Source organism: Protopterus annectens, chromosome 9.part0 (assembly GCF_019279795.1).
Source record: "Protopterus annectens isolate FY-2018-M chromosome 9.part0, PAN1.0, whole genome shotgun sequence".
Taxonomy (NCBI): domain Eukaryota; kingdom Metazoa; phylum Chordata; order Ceratodontiformes; family Protopteridae; genus Protopterus; species Protopterus annectens.
In genome coordinates, this window is record NC_056743.1 from 1,552,358,576 (window position 1) to 1,552,375,156 (window position 16,581).

At 40.5% G+C, this 16,581-nt stretch overlaps 1 long non-coding RNA gene across 1 annotated transcript in view; it reads left to right on the forward strand.

Annotated features, from left to right (window-relative positions):
- Positions 1-16,581, forward strand: part of LOC122812174 — a 272,309-nt gene that overhangs the window by 117,102 nt on the left and 138,626 nt on the right. Inside the window, exon 2 of the long non-coding RNA XR_006366347.1 lies at positions 4,333-4,459. This is a non-coding gene — a long non-coding RNA (uncharacterized LOC122812174). The remainder of the gene's footprint in view (positions 1-4,332; positions 4,460-16,581) is intronic.

Sequence of the window (16,581 nt, forward strand, 5' to 3'; positions counted from 1 at the left end):
ATACTACTGTTCAAGCAAGTCCCCAAAACAAGTATAAAATGTCATTTTCTAAAGTACCAAAATTCTTCTTACTATCTTTAATGCTGTCAAGAAATCATAGCAGCAATATACACAACCTTTTTGTAAATATATACATAGTAACGTTGCCCTTACTAACTCTGCAAACTCTCTAATTTTAACAGAAAACTAAAAGACAAAGACAAAAATCTGAATATTAAGCATAGACCTTTGTGTGTTAAAAATGTAACATTTATTCAGTTTTAAAGTCTCTTGTCACTTTGGTCCTACAGCCTTCTAAGCAGAGCAGACAAACAATAATAAAGCATATCCCATTCATTTACACAGCACAATCAATCAGTTCATTAATTGTTCAATTTCAATTCAATAGGACAATCACTACTTGCTTGTAAGACATTTGTTGCATTTGCCTTCCTATCTGCTGTAGAACAGATTTTATTATTATTATTACCATTATTATTATTATTTCTATTTCTCTTCTGATTTGACTTCCCTTCAAACCTTAGACCTCAACCTCCCAATTTGGGGCAAGAGATCCATGTGTTTTGGAGCACCCATGCATCACTGTTATACCAGCATGTACTCTCATGCTAAAAGTAGATTTATGGGAAGGAACTTGAAGTTTTGTAGACTTTTCAGATGTGCAGTATCCTTGGCAGGATTATGTCCCATAATGGTTACTGCAATAGTGATCTATTTGGCCATCTACTGTTACAGTAAGTAAACATACACCACTGTACTTTTCTGCACTTAGCAATGAAGTACTTGATTACCCTTGTATTTCAATGTCTGAAAGTTGCCAGAAGAGAACATTTCAGCCACTTCTGTAAAGTCTTTGGGATTGATTTTAGTCAGAATTAGAGTTGAGTATTCCATACCTGTGTTAATACTAGGTCCTACTTAGGTACGTATAGATAACACATATATAATGGCTTACTGTTTTGTAGTAATATATTAACATGATTTCTGTGGGCTGCTTCTGTGGCATAGAGGTATAAAGCTCTGATTTAGGCCCAGTCAACCTTTGTTCAGTTAGCAATTCTGGCAACTGACAGAGCAGGGGAGAATGGGTGTTTGTTGCTGATGCTTCCTTGGGGAGACATGGTTCAAACAGGGGAATTGCTGTTGAACATAAAAGCAACAAGTATGGTAAGCAGGGTAGGGAGGTGGATAGGGAAAAATAAAGACCCCCCCAGGATAGAAGTGGAAATGACTGATCCCCAAAATCCCCTTAGGATCCACAATTAGCCCCACTGATGCTAGGGACATACGAGTAGAGGGAGTAGGAGACAAACTGGTAGACCCGGTGTGGCTAAAGGACACTGTGGCCTGGAGATGGTAATATGAAGTCCCAAGAGATACCAAATATTAATTAATTAATTAATTAATTTTAAAAAAGCATGTGATTGTTGTGGTGCATAAATCAGATGCTTTTCTTGCCAGGATACTATAGTGTTGCATTGATTCAGCTATGTTTAACAGCTATATTTGAAAGCAATAATAACCATTTTTTAACTATGTAGACCCACTGGACATGCACTCCCTTTTCAGCCGGGAGCAATGTCTGGTCAAGTGGCTTGTTCATGTCATGTAGTAGGCAAATGAGGGCAAAAAGAATCATACCGTGTATACTGAAACTACAGCTGACAGCCTTAACCCTCTGCACTGACTGCCAGAAGTAGAAGTAGAACAATGTGGAAGGATGTTCAGTAGGGTCTCTGATCATCCTTGCTTCACTTGTCCACTTCTAAGATAGAATACGTTTCTTCTTTCAAATCAACCTAAGTATAATGATTTATTGTTTCAGTAAACCTTACCAGCAAAGACAGTCTAGTTATGTACAACTGCAGTTACCATAACAGTAGGCCCTTTGAAGAGTCATCACCGTAACAGTAAAGCTATACTCTCAATGTTTCTATTTTGTGTGAAAATATTATATTCCCTCACTACTCTCATGGCAAACATCATTTAAGAGGCTGTTTACATGGTTCTGTTGTTCTTAACATATAAACCTTGCCAATTTTGGTCGTATATTCTGAGAGCTGTAGCTAGCTAGTTATCAGGCACCCAGTGCTGCCCCCTCAACTTTAAGTTAATTTCTTTTTGTTCTAACTTAAAGTTGAGGAGGGACAACAGATGAGAAGGGCAGCACTGATGCTCCCCTTAACTTTAAGTTGGAGCAAAAAAAAAAAAACTCAGAAGCTTTTCCCATACTTAAAAAGCAGTGAAGGGCAAAAAAAGACCTTCTTTCCTTGTAAATGTAGCAAGCAACTGCCACAATTTATGCCAGCAAGCTTCAGTTCTAACCAAAAATGCTATGCCAGAACTGATTTCTAAATGCTGACTTTTTGTTGTTAATATTATTATTATTATTATTATTATTATTATCATTATATTATTATGACAGCAGTTTGGCAGAACAGTGGAACAGCAGATAGCTTTGTTACCTCCCAGTAAGAGGTTTTCTGATGTGTTTCTTGACTGAGATGCCTTCAGTGTAGTCTGTTTATCCTCCTTGTGTTCATGTGGGTTTGCTCTGGTTTACTGTCATATTACAGACATGCAGTAGGTGGATTGGGCACTCTAAATTGATCAGAAATGTGAGCATTTGTGCATGTGTCTGTGTGATATGGAAGAAAAACTTGACAGTGTGAAAATTGGCTCTAGATGATAGTCACTGTTAATGTAACACCTTAGTCTCATGTGCAAAAATTTGGGGAAAAAAGGGGGCTGTGAATGGATGGATTATTACTACAGAGCTTATTTTAGGCAATCTGTTATTTAAATCTTATATTCTTATTTTATCGTATCTGCAATGTCAAGATGTTAAATCTTACTTGTAGTATATGGGCCTACATAGTACAGTTATTACTAATTTTATTTTCTATAAGCTGCAACTAAAACATTCACTTCTTTTGCTGTAACAAATTGATCACTATTGACTGTGTTGCTGCTAAGTTTCAGTGCTGGCAAGTAAACAGAGCTTTCTAGTTAGCTAAATTTAAGGGGCATTCCCTTTATTTAAGGTTTATGTTTAGTATTCTTTCATGCACTATTTTCCCTGTCTCATGCCTTTATTTTATTATGCCATGATCCCTTCATGTCTAGCCACAGCAGTAATATTTTAGGGTAGACTTTTGTCCAAACATACTTTGTCATTTGAATGAAGAAGTTCTTATTTCAACATCTGCATGTTGCTTTACTATTTCTGTGAATTGGAATTGATTTACTGTATTTGCTGTGCTAAGTTTAACGATTCTGCAGGTGATGTACTCTAGTTTGATTAACAATTTATACTCTAGCTATAAAGTGTTCTATTTCCTGTCCTTAAGCTGTTTATACCATCTGTTTCAGCATAGCTTTTTGATTATTTTCTCTTATAATTGGTACATTTGCCAGCATTTGTAGTCACCATATTGAATATGATATCATACAGGTTCATAGGTGTTTACTAGGCTAACAACCACAAGGGCCTTTTCAAGCCTAGCCATGCATCCCAAATCTCTGACAAGTTCTGGTACCCTTGATAAGTTTAGCAGGGGTCTGGGAGATGAACCCTTTACAGAGTGCTTATGTCCATTAGAGAGACAGGTGCCAAGATTAGAACAGGTAATTCTGGTGCTGTTTGTTTTGTAGATATGCAGGAGGTAAATTAGAGTGGCATCTAACAATGCTCTGAATGCTAGGCATAGATCACAGATCTCCCCCTCAACAGCCTGTAGGAGATAGAATGCAGGGATAGGGCCTTGAGGTGGTTTGCATAGTACATTTTAGTGAGGAACCTATATGGACAAATCTAATATTAGGTATTTATGTGTTCATAAATTAGTACTAACTGCCTTTGTGGGCCATTTTAAGCCTAGCCAATTAGGCCCCACATGAGAATCATACTCTGCACTTTGTGTCAGTAAGGTAAACACCTTAACCATTAAGCCATCCTTGAGTCACAAATGGGAAGGAATATTTGCCTGCTGTGTCTTTTCTGCCTGTGCAAAATGACTCAGAGAAACCAAGAGAATGTGCAACAATGTGGGATATCTAAAGCGGTCGTATCTGCCTAACTCCCTATTTATTCAAGGTAGGACCTACAGTGGTACCTCAGAGGAAAGAAACATTTTTTTGAACCTCTGGAAGGGAAAAAAGATTCTACTAAGGTTGATATAACCTTGCGTCAAAGATCTGTTGTTATGGTAATAAGTATGCTTGCAGACAAATGTACATTCCCTGCAGGAATTACTAAAGAAAATTGTTACAGTTCACAAAGCAGAACTAAAAAGACATGATTGTGTTAAATGTTGCGTATTTATTTTTTAGGTGATTGGCAATAATATAATAGCTATTTGTGTCATTCTTTCTTGGACTATTGCGATTATGAGTCCTGCTTACTTTATCATGACGTATGTAGGAATCTTCAGAGTGCCAGATTACATAGAAAAAGAAGGTAAGACACATTTCCAAGTTATGTCCTGAATGAAATGTGATAAACAGTTCAGTAAACAAAGTCTGCTCGATGTTCTTTGACATTCTTCTTTGATCCTTTTAGGTAATTACGAGTGCACCCCATACGATATGTTTTCTTTATTGTACTTTATTTCATTTAATTTCATGTTTACTTTACCGGGTAAATCCCAATTTTCCTGATGCTCTTTTGTAACAGCAACATAAGATCCATTCATACATCCATTCATCCAATGCTGTCAACTTGAATTTGACTCCTTTGTTCACCCCATAAACAGCTGATACATCCACAGATTTTATTAGGCAAATAGGGAACAGAAGTAAATTGTCAGCTCCTTTGGAATAATGGCTAAGGTTTTAATCTCACAGGTACAAAGTTCAGGGCTTGATTCTGACCTCTTTTTATTAGCTAGGCTTGTAATAGTCTGTAGATTGAAAGATTAGTGTTTACCTATAACACATACACACATATATATAGTGACATCTACATGTGCATGTAAACACAGATGCATATTTAGAGTCACTAATTCTTTTACTGCATGTCTTATAGATCTGGGTGAATGGTGCACCAGGAGAAAACCTACAGAGAAACATGTAGATTGTGCACAGAAGGCACCCCAGCCAAGAACTGAACAATAGAATTTCTTGTTGTGATTCAACAAAATAGCTAATAAAGTATCAAAGCACACAAGGCTTTGTGTCACATCACAGTGAGCACAACCTGATGATAGAAAAAAACAGGTAGCAGTTCTAATGAAAAGAAGCTAAATGCATCAGTAGTAGTAAGCATCTCTGAAATGAAAGCAGGTCATACAATATAGCCCCAAAATAAATGTAGGTCATAAATAACTAAACAGCACATCATACCTCTCAACCATACCAAATTCCACGGTATTTACCAGTTTTGAGGGTAAAATAATGGGGTGCCACGAATTTCCGAGTGACCCCTTCCATTCCAGATGTTTTTTGTTTTTTTTATTATTTTTATTTAAAATTTCAAGTTATGGCTGATGCCAGGTTAATGAGGCAGTGCCTGACTTCCTCTCAGTCAGACTTGGAGACTGGAGGGGGAGGGGGGTCAGATATTATCTGTATACTTCACATCATTTGAAACTTTTCCACCAAATGAAGTGTAATCATAGACTTCAGCCTGAATAACTGTGAATAAGTTACCCATGCAAGCCTGACCAGTAGTATGCAAAACAAATGACCAAAAGATCGCAAGAAGCTGTTGTACAAGAACACCGGAACTAGAAAAAAAAACATCTTCCCTGCACTTTATTCCCTTAATCCAGTGGCACCAGAGATCTCTGCAGCTGTAACCTTTTTGTTGAAATTTCTATGAACCAGGGGTAGAATAAGAGATCGACAGTTACAAACATTCAGCCAGTCCTTGCAAGACTTCTTAGAAGGTAAGATGAATGCATTCATCCTTTGGGAATATAACATGATGGCGATTACAGATTAAAAGGGATGAGTGTCAGGGTGTTGCAAACTTTGTGGTAAATTTGCCTTTTCAAACGAACTCACACCGCTTATACTCCAATGCCAATCACCACTCCTTCCACGTACTGAATAGCACACCTCCGTGGACACAAAACAGTCCTTGTTCAATAGTTGGTCGAAAGAATTTATTGTTTAAAATTTTAAAAGACTTTAAATTTAAACATACATTTGGGACCTCTGTCCCAACTTCATCAGAAGTACAAACCTCCCCCTCCACTAATATATCTAATCCACCCAGCTGATCTGTTAATTAATTAACTCCAATCAATGTTTAGAATTACTGTCTTAGAACCAGTTTTAAAGTGACTATGTGCTAGATTATTTGGTTACCATGAATCTCTTACTTCAAATGTTCTTTTGTGTACACAAATTTTTGTTTTTCTATTTGTTTTTTCCGTTTATCCTGCTTATTTTTTGTTCTTTCTTCCATCTTTTAATTTTAAGATGAAATAAGAATAGAAATAGAATATGGTTACTGTTGATATCCGAACTATTTACAAAAATCTATATCTATATAAATCTAATTAATATAATGTATAAATATATAAAATATATAAAATGTATAAAATATATAAAATGTGCCTTTTGCAATTTTCTTTTAAGAAAGATTTTATTACTTTCAAACAATTTCTTTAAAAGCAATTTATAAAATTATTTCAATTATAAATTGTAACCTGTAACGTACTAAATAGTTTTTAAAAACTAGGCAATTTCTAATTTACATTTACATTTAAATTAATATTTATGTTTATATTTATATTTATCTATCCTGGTTTTTCAATCTCAAAATACATTTTAGTGAACACACTTCATTAATGCCTGGGGCCCTACATGCATTTGTTCTCAATTGCCACAATAGCTCCCTTCTTTCTAAGGCAAGGCTATCATTCCCTCCTCTATTGTCGGACACTATTTGATCTATGACCCTGAAATTAAATTTGTGATTTGGAAACAGAAATAGTAGAAAGAATTAAAGAACACATTTACAACATAAATGCAAAAAGAATGGAAAATGCTTTAGCTAGACATATAGATGTGTTTCCAAATCACAATATCAAATATAAACATAAATATTAATAATATTAACTAATATTATATAGATATAGATTTTTGTAAATAGTTCGGATATCAACAGTAACCATATTCTATTTCTATTCTTATTTCATCTTAAAATTAAAAGATGGAAGAAAGAACAAAAAATAAGCAGGATAAACGGAAAAAACAAATAGAAAAACAAAAATTTGTGTACACAAAAGAACATTTGAAGTAAGAGATTCATGGTAACCAAATAATCTAGCACATAGTCACTTTAAAACTGGTTCTAAGACAGTAATTCTAAACATTGATTGGAGTTAATTAATTAACAGATCAGCTGGGTGGATTAGATATATTAGTGGAGCGTAGAGTGGGGGAGGTTTGTACTTCTGATGAAGTTGGGACAGAGGTCCCGACGAAAAATGTATGTTTAAATAAGCGCATTTAAAGTCTTTTAAAATTTTAAACAATAAATTCTTTCGACCAACTATTGAACAAGGACTGTTTTGTGTCCACGGAGGTGTGCTATTCAGTACGTGGAAGGAGTGGTGATTGGCATTGGAGTATAAGCGGTGTGAGTTCGTTTGTGTTGGTGAAGTTGCTCATTTCTCTGATTTACGTAAATTTGCCTTTTCCTTCAGTTCGTGGTACACAAAACATAGATCAAGTTTGGTGCACAAGAAAACAGTGCCACCGATCAGTTTCAAATCAAGAAATAATTGTGTTTTTATGTAAGATAAGATAAGCAATAATGTTTATTATAATTAAAGAACACTCATCTGCATATATGCCAACTCAGTAAAACCTGACTGTCTGACCTACTACAGCAGTTGGAGGGAAAGCAAATAATTCAAAAACTGAAAAAAAAGAAACATTTCCATTTATGATGTGACTGCAGCTGGTGTTTTGCCAATTTCTTGCTTTAGCTTAGAATGCTGTGCTCATCCCTTAGTGCAACCGTATCACAAGTTACATATACAGGGTAGGGTGCATTTTCATAGGGAGAGCAAATTATTTATTTGATAGCCATTTTTAATAACAGTATATAATATATAATAGTCATGCTACGTAACTGTTGGTCCTGTTCATAAGTGTAACAAAGTGATACATTCCATAAAACTGAGCACAACCACCGTCACTGTATAGCTTAGCCTGTATTCAGAATTACATCATAACATTTGACGCTCTTGCTTGTTCCAGCAGACAGAAACTGGGAAAGGGCTGGACATGGAGATGCAGAGTATAGATATTTTACCAAGCAATATTAGAATATGGAGACTGAACGTCTTGCAATACAATTTAAGTAAAGGTGAGATGTCACTATAATGACTGTATATATATATGCAGTCAGACATGATCATTGCGAAGTCATACGTCTGTTTCAGTAAGCACTAACTCTACCAGCCTCTATCTATTCCTATCAAGCTGACTTCGGTTTGCAGAAAGCATCTACAATGGTGGTTGCTGTCGGACGACCTGACGATAGGCAGACCCTTCCTCCTTTCTTCCCCCTCAATCATGGTACCCCAGATGCTTCCCAGTTGGGGTGGGGAGCATTTCAAGGGAAAGAAGGTCCAAAGCATGTGATCACACATAGAGACCAGATTGCATATCAATGTTCTAAAGATGAGAGCAGTCCTCCTCATGTTTCAAGCCTTTCAGGACAACCTCCTTCTAGGAATGATTGTAATTCACACAGACAGCATGTTGGTGGTGTGGTACATCAACAAACAAGGAGGAACCCTCTCTTACCCGTTGTGCAAAGAGGCCATGAGGCCATTAGGGTTTCGGAATGGGCGATGTCTACAGACCATCTTCTGCTTGTAGCTCTCATACTGGGGAAATCCAATGTCCTGGCAGACAAGCTCAGTAGGTCCATTCTGACCCCTTATAAGTGGTCCTGCAATCAGTCAGTAGCAGATCTTAAGCCTTTGGGGTTAACCTTGCTTTGACCTATTTGCATCCTCCCAAAACAATAAGGGCAACAAGTATTTGGTTCTGATTCCCCCCCCCCCTCCAAGGGAGTCCCCGAGGGAAGCTCTGGTTCATGATTGGCCCCCTTCCCATCTCCTCTACGCTTATCCCCACTACCCTTGATTCCAAAGTTTCTCCAGAAAGCAAAGCATCTGAAGTCCTCTGTAATTCTCATTGCCAACTATTGATTTCATCAGATTTGGTTCCCCTTCCTCTGGTCTCACGTGAAATATCCTCCTTAGATTCTGGAACCCAAACAGGACCTCCTTTGTCACCCGATAGAGGGTTTTCACCCCAGTCTGATGTCCCTCAAATTGACAGAGATAACCAGTATTGTCTGGGCCAGAAGGGATTCACCACAATGATCTTTAGAATCCTTTTGAATAAATTTCCAGAACCTTTATCTATTCCTCCAGTTCTGTCAGCTTTAGAGGATATGTCTGTTACTACCTGTAATTTTCCTGATAGTTAGCCAGCTGCCCCTAAAAAGGCAGATAGGATGAATGAAGTTTCTCAGTCTTTTTAAGTTTTTATACACACTTCCCATACTTGACGCAGCAGCTATAGCTTTAGTTAATTCAACTGCTGCTAAACATTTAGTTAATTCCAATCGTACTGTTTCTCCCTTTTTTAATTTCTCCAAGTATTTTGGGTTTTTAATACCATGATGGGAATGGACCCCATTCCTAAGTCAACGTACGCTTAAAGTTCATGAAATTAGTATTGTTTCAGTCTTTCATGTCAGCCAGAAGTGCTCTTCGCAGCACCCACAGTGTGCCCATTAATGACTCCTTCTTCAGTTCATATGGAGTTACATGTATTGGTAACATATCTAAATACGATTATAGATTATTTTTTGTAAGACCCATTGCTCCTACTACTATTGGAACTGTCTTGGTATCTTTCTTCCACATTGCTCTCATTTCTGTCTGCAAATCCTGATATTATATGACTGTATGTCTGTCTGTATGCAAGACAGTGTAGTCACTGGGTATAGTGTTTGTGTGGTGATTTCAATCAGCAATGCTACTTTTTTTTGTTTTCAACAAACATCTTTATTAAATTTTCACATAGCCAGTCTTACATTTATATAAATGAAAAACAAACAAAATGGCACCACTTTAGTTGCAAACATTATACATCACAGAAACCATTGAAACAGCTGTAGTTGCAAACATTATACATCATAGAAACCATTGAAACAACTGTCGTTGCAAACATTATACATCACTTATAATGTATCCAGTCATTGTCAGTTAAGCATTATATGGCTCTTTCAAATCCTGCCTCTTAAACCTCATTCGTTCTCTGTATATATTGTTCCCACAGTTTCCATTTTTTCCTATGTAATTTGCTTCTTCCCTTTTCTAAAGATCCCAATTCCAGTTGTTTTATCTTTATTACTATATTCACTACTTCTAGTAAAGTTGGTCTAGACATTGATTTCCATTTTTTAGTAATTGCTTTTTTGGCATCCACCATAATTAGACTCAGCAAGGCTTTACTATGTCTAGACAATTCCGATTCTGTATAATAGTTGAAAAAATCATCTGCCCAATCAATCTAATCTGCTCACCCAGCATCTCTAACAGAGCGGTCTGCAGGGAATCCCTAAAATCTGCCAGCTCATTACACTCCCAAAAAATATGTTCCTAGTACCTCTTTCTTGCCCATCACACCACCAACATTTGCTATCCACCTGAGGAAAAACTCTTTGGAGTCTACTTGAGGTATAAAAATACATATATAAACACTTCCAGGCAAAGATCCTAAATCTTCTAGACTTTGTTGCATATTTGGGAGATGTACATATACCCTCCATTGTCTCTTTGTGAATTGCTTATCCAATCTTTTCTTCCCAATCCTTTCTAAGCTCCTCTGATTGATTCTTATAATTATCATGCGGTATTTTATATGCTTTACAAATTATTCCTTTTTTAATGGTAGCTTCTGTTCTAGATTGTATTAAAAACTCTACCAGTGCTGGTCTTTCATTCAGGAGCCCCCTATTTCTTTCTCTTTGCCTATACTCTGATATCAATCCTTGATAGGGAAGGCAGTCTCTAACTTGCAGTTCAAATAAATTCATGGCCTCTTCCCATTCTATTACCTTTCCCTTTCTAGTTATTTGCTCCCAATACCTTGGTTCCTTTGCCAGTTTTCTCCAATAAATTCCAGCCTCCTCTTGCCTGTTATCTGTATCCCTGACCTCAGTCATCCCTTTTAGCAAAATCTCTTTTCTCCATTCTCATGCTGGTTTAGTTCTCAGAATACTCCCTACTATTTTATGACTACAATACTCTGTATGATTTTTGTTCTCCTTAAGAGTCTGCATCCAAAATCCCAATCTCTCCTTATTTCTTGAGCTTCCTGCCTGTATCATCATCATTCCTTTCCACTTTGAATTATAGTTTTCTGCTGTGATATGTATAAGAGCCTTAACTGTGTTGCTGTAAAATACCCCCTCAAATTGGGTACTCCTAGTCTGCCTTGTTCTATTGGAAGAATCAGCTTATCCGACTTGACCCTTGCTGCCTTCCCTTCCCTTCCCAGATAAACTCCTTCAACTCTTTTTTAATTGCTATCCACAGCTTCTCCTCTGGTTGATAAAAATATGCCTGACCTGTGTATAAGACTAAAGGGAGTAAAAACATTTTAATGGCTTATATCTTAGTATCCATATGAATATAACAAAGCTTTCAGTTTCTCAATTTTTGTATTATCTTCTGTTTAGTCTCTTCCCACATATCCTTAGCTTCCACAACAGAGTCACTTCTAACCTATACTCCTAAATACTTTGTTTTATCATGTCCCCATAAATATGGATATTGATGGACCAATTTGTGTGTGGGTACATAATTTACCTCTATTGCCTTTGTTTTAGCTTCTTTAATTTTGTATCCCAAGAAGATTTAAAACTGTCTTAAAATGTTCCACAACACTATAATGTCCCTTTCTGGTTTTGTCATGAATAAAATGATATTATCCGCAAATACTGTCAGCTTTTCCTGACTACCATACCAATTATATCCTTGAATTTCTGAGTTCCTCATTTTTTTTGCCAGTGGTTCTAAAAATAATGCAAACAAAAAAGGGGAAAGCGGGAAACCCTGCCTAGTTCCTCCACTCAAGCAGAAGTTATCAGAGAGGACTCCAGCAACTTTAATTTCCGCCTCCAATCTCTCAATATATACTTCTAATCAATCTTATAATTGTATCAAGGAAATCAAATGCTTCCATTGCACTGCTCAGGAAGCCCCAGTCAACTCTGTCAAATGCTTTCTCTGCATCAAGACCCACCAATAAAAATGGTAATGTTAAGTTGTCAATCTCATCTTCATTCTTGCTGGATGGGTTCAGAGCCGATCCTCGGCTCCGACTCGGCCTATACTAAAGCTCGAGAGCTGATTTTACCAGCTCGAGGTACCCTATATCCTATAATGCTAGGCGCCAATTACCCAGATCTCGTTTGCCGCTTTCGCTAGCGAGGTGCTTTTTTTTACCGGCTCTACAGTTCAGTGAAAATTGTCAATTTTTTTTAGGATTTCTCTTCACTTTTTCAGTAGATTAGTTACTTAGACCCCCCTTAGTATACCACTATTCTGTGGGTCCTCCCTTTAATCCCTATAATCCCTAGAGTTTATCCTTCCCTTTTGAAGGCTAAGCCATAGGCCTTTCCGTTTTTTTTTTCAGTTTCCCTTTTGGGACAATTATTTTTGTGTGTCTGGGTTATCCTTGACCTTTAATTGTTCATGTGTGAGCGTGTGTGTGTCTAGACATTCCCTTAGGAATTTATCTTTCCTTCGACAGCTTAATGTCTAAAGACACTAAGGTCTCAGGCTTCAAGAAGTGTGACTCGTGCTGTCAGAAAATGTCGCTGACAGACGGTCACACTTCTTGTGTTTACTGCCTGGGACCCCTGTGCCTGCAGGACTCTTGTTCTGTCTGCCATGCATTCAGTCCAAGAGTCCTGCAGGAGCGCAGGAATAAGTTGATTTTGAGGGGCTTATTAAAGCCCAAAGGTTCCCCGGCCAAGCCCTTGCCGGGGAAACCTTCGAAGCCATCCAAACCGTTGGCTTCGTGCTCCAAGCCTTCGGCTGGTGGCTCACCGACTGCTTCACTATCAGCTCCGGCTGGAGCCGATACTGCTATGTCACAGTCTTCTACATCGGCTCTGGCTGGAGCCAATGCTTCCAAGACTTTGTCTTCCAAATCGGCTCCAGCTGGAGCCGATGTGTCTATGGCTCCATCGGCACCGTTAGTGGTCTCGGTGCCATCTTCCAGCCGTAAGAGATCACGGTCTCCATCCCTGGAGTCCATTCACTCAGCTCCGAGATCGCCCTTGCTCTCGGAGCGGAGCCATCGGAGCCATTCCTCTCGGGCATCCAGGCTATTGGACCATGACCTCAAGAGGGTGGTTAGCAGACTCCTAAAGTCTCAGGCACCAGCCCAAATGCTTCGTAGCCCTTCCCAACAGACAGTGGCTATACCCATACCATCTTTGATTCCTCCTCCGACTCTACCTCTGAGCTCGGAGCCAGAGCTTCTTGGAGCCGTGACTGTCGAGACGTCGGAGCCGATACCTCCTCCTTTGGCTCTGTCGTCTGCTCCGATCTCTTCCATGGTCCCTTCCTTGGAAGGATCCGGGCGCTTGGACATCCACGTCGGCTCCGAGGGGGCGAGTGGCATCTGACCCTTGTCCGACCCCATTCTCCCTCTTGGAGCGTCGGCATTGGTGAGTTCGGCCCCGACATCGGCTTTCGGTGCCGGCTGGGGAGCCCTCTGTCCTGCCCGATAGGGGCGCCTTTGAGGTCATGAGGAGCGTACTGGCCCCAGTGCCTGCTCCACGGTCGGCTCCATCAGCTCCTCCCACTGTAGTGCCTGCTGTGGTCTCTGCCCACTCTCTCGTTCCCAACCGTAGAGATCCAACGCCTCAGGTTTCCCCATTGGGAATATCCTCTTCTTCCGAGGTTTCCCCTGATCCATCAGGTGAACCCCCTCGAAAGAGGACATGTAAAAGGAAGCATGTGGACTCCCCTGAGTCCATCACATCTGATACCGACTTGGATGAGTCAGAAGGGTCCCCACGGTCCCCCTCTGTGGATGTCTCCTTTTCTGACATCCTTGAAATCCTCAAACAGAGGGGAAACTGGTCTACCTCAATCCTTCCGAGGACTAGTCGGGAAGGGGAAATGCGTTGCTATCCGAAACCGCTGAGAAGAGATCGCCCACTGCCAAAGTCTGAGTGCCTCTCTGAGATCCAAGATGATCCGTTTGGTTCTCGCCCTTCCACCTCCTGGGTGTCTCCGCCCTTTGACCCCCTTATGGAAGTGGTGGGGCGGAAGGCGTGGACGGCCCTTGATACGATGGAACCTACCCCACGGAGGCCTTCCAAATTTATCACAGCCCCGTCAGATAAACAGTTTTTAGCTAAAGGTGTCCCAGTTGATGCCATGGTGGTGGCTGCAGCTACTAAGAAGGAACTGGCTGATCCTTCAGTACCTATCCATCCTCCTAATAAGGAATCTAGGACTATGGATAGGTACGGCAAGCGGATGTTCTCTTCAGCGACTTTCGCCATGCGATGGCTGAATTTACTTGTGCCATTTCACCCGCCTTCAAAGAGACATTCTCAAAGAAATGGGTGATGCCCTACAGGATCCAACAGCTACGGGGTCCCAAGACAAAATCAACTCCCAGCTAGGAACCCTAAATTCGATTGTCAACTCCTCTATGCGGCTTATTTCGTATGCAGCCGATGGAGCGAGTAGAGCCGCAGGCACGGGTGTGGCCTTAAGGCGTCATGTCTGGATGCGGCTTTGCAACTTTGCAGACCCCTTCAAGGCGTCATTCGCTAACTCCCCCTTTGATGGTTCAGCGTTGTTTGGACCTCAAGTGAAGGATACTTTGACCAGATGCGAACAGGATGGCAAGACTCTCTCTGCCGTGGGAGTCCGTTTTTCCACCCTGTCTAGACCATATCCTAAGGGTCAAAAGGGTGGAAAAATGTGGTTCCGCAAATCACAGGGAGTCACGCCTGATGCAAGAGGTCAGTTCCCCCCTAGAGGCAGGGGGGGGAACAACAACAGATGCCGCCCTAGAGACAGAGGAGGTCCGCAGAACCAGGGTAGCAGAAAGCCTCTCTCTGATAAATCCTTCCAGCATCCCTGAGAAGCTGCCCGACTGTCCATCTTCGGAGGCAGTCGGGGGAAGATTATCGCTGTACCCAAAAGCCTGGCTTTCTCTCACACAAGACAAATGGGTGCAGTCGATTATATCCGAGGGTTACAAAATCCCTTTTATCCACACCCCAACTCAGCCAAAAGGACCCCTCCCAGACGTTCCACCCAGTCTAAGGGAACAAGCAGTACTAGAAATATCAAAACTGCTAACAAAAAGAGCCATCCAGCCAGTCCCAGCAGACCAACTAGGATCTGGAATCTACTCAAAGTTATTTTTGGTACCAAAAAAAACACGGAACTGGAGGCCAATATTGGATCTCAGCAGACTAAACAAGTCTGTGAAAAGAACGAAGTTCCGGATGGTCACGCTACAGTCCATTCTACCCTTTCTGGGTCAGGACAATTGGATGTGCTCAGTGGACCTTCAGGATGCATACTATCACATCAAGATGCACAGGCGCTCCAGAAAGTTTCTCCGCTTCCGGCTAGGGACCAGTCACTATCAATTCAGAGCCCTGCCCTTTGGTCTCACTACAGCCCCCCAAGTGTTCACCAAATGCATGGCAGTGGTTACGGCTCACCTGAGACGTCAAGGATTCCAGGTGTTTCCATATCTAGACGACTGGCTCCTTACTGCCACCACCAGGCATCAGCTTCTTCTTGCCAGAGATTACACCATTCAGACTTTGCAAAGGGCTAGGTATCTCCATACATTTCGAAAAGTCTGCCTTGTCGCCTTGTCAGTCTATTACTTTCATAGGCGCCACTTTGGACACCATACAGCTCTCAGCAAAGTTAACAGACCAAAGAGTTTTGGATATTCGGAATCATGTGCGCATCCTCCTTCAGAGCAAGAGGATCCAGGCCAGGTTTGTCCTAAAAGTGTTAGGTCTCATGGCAGCGGCCATCACGCTACTCCCCCTTGCTCGTTTCTACATGCGGCTCCTTCAGTGGATGCTATTCTCCCAGTGGTCCTTCCAACAGCTTCCTTTGACACACAACATCTTAATAACTCTGTCTTGCAAAAAACACCTATCCTGGTGGATGGTCTCCCCTCAAGTCCTTCAGGGCAGACCATTTGTTCCTTCCCCCCTGGTTGCCACGGTCACAACGGACGCCTCCCTGATCGGGTGTGGGGGGCATTTTCAGGGCAGGACGGTCAAGGGCACATGGCAATCTCTCGAATGCCACCTGCACATAAATGTCCTGGAGATGAGAGCAGTGCTTTTGGCGTTGCAAGCCCTCCAAGACTCTCTTCCCTTCAGGACGATTGCGATTCAAACGGACAATATGTCCGTAGCGTGGTATATCAACAAGCAGGGCGGAACCAAGTCCTATCCCCTATGTCGAGAGGCACTCAGACTTTGGCAGTGGGCGATCTCTTCTCAGCGGTTTCTGATAGCAACGC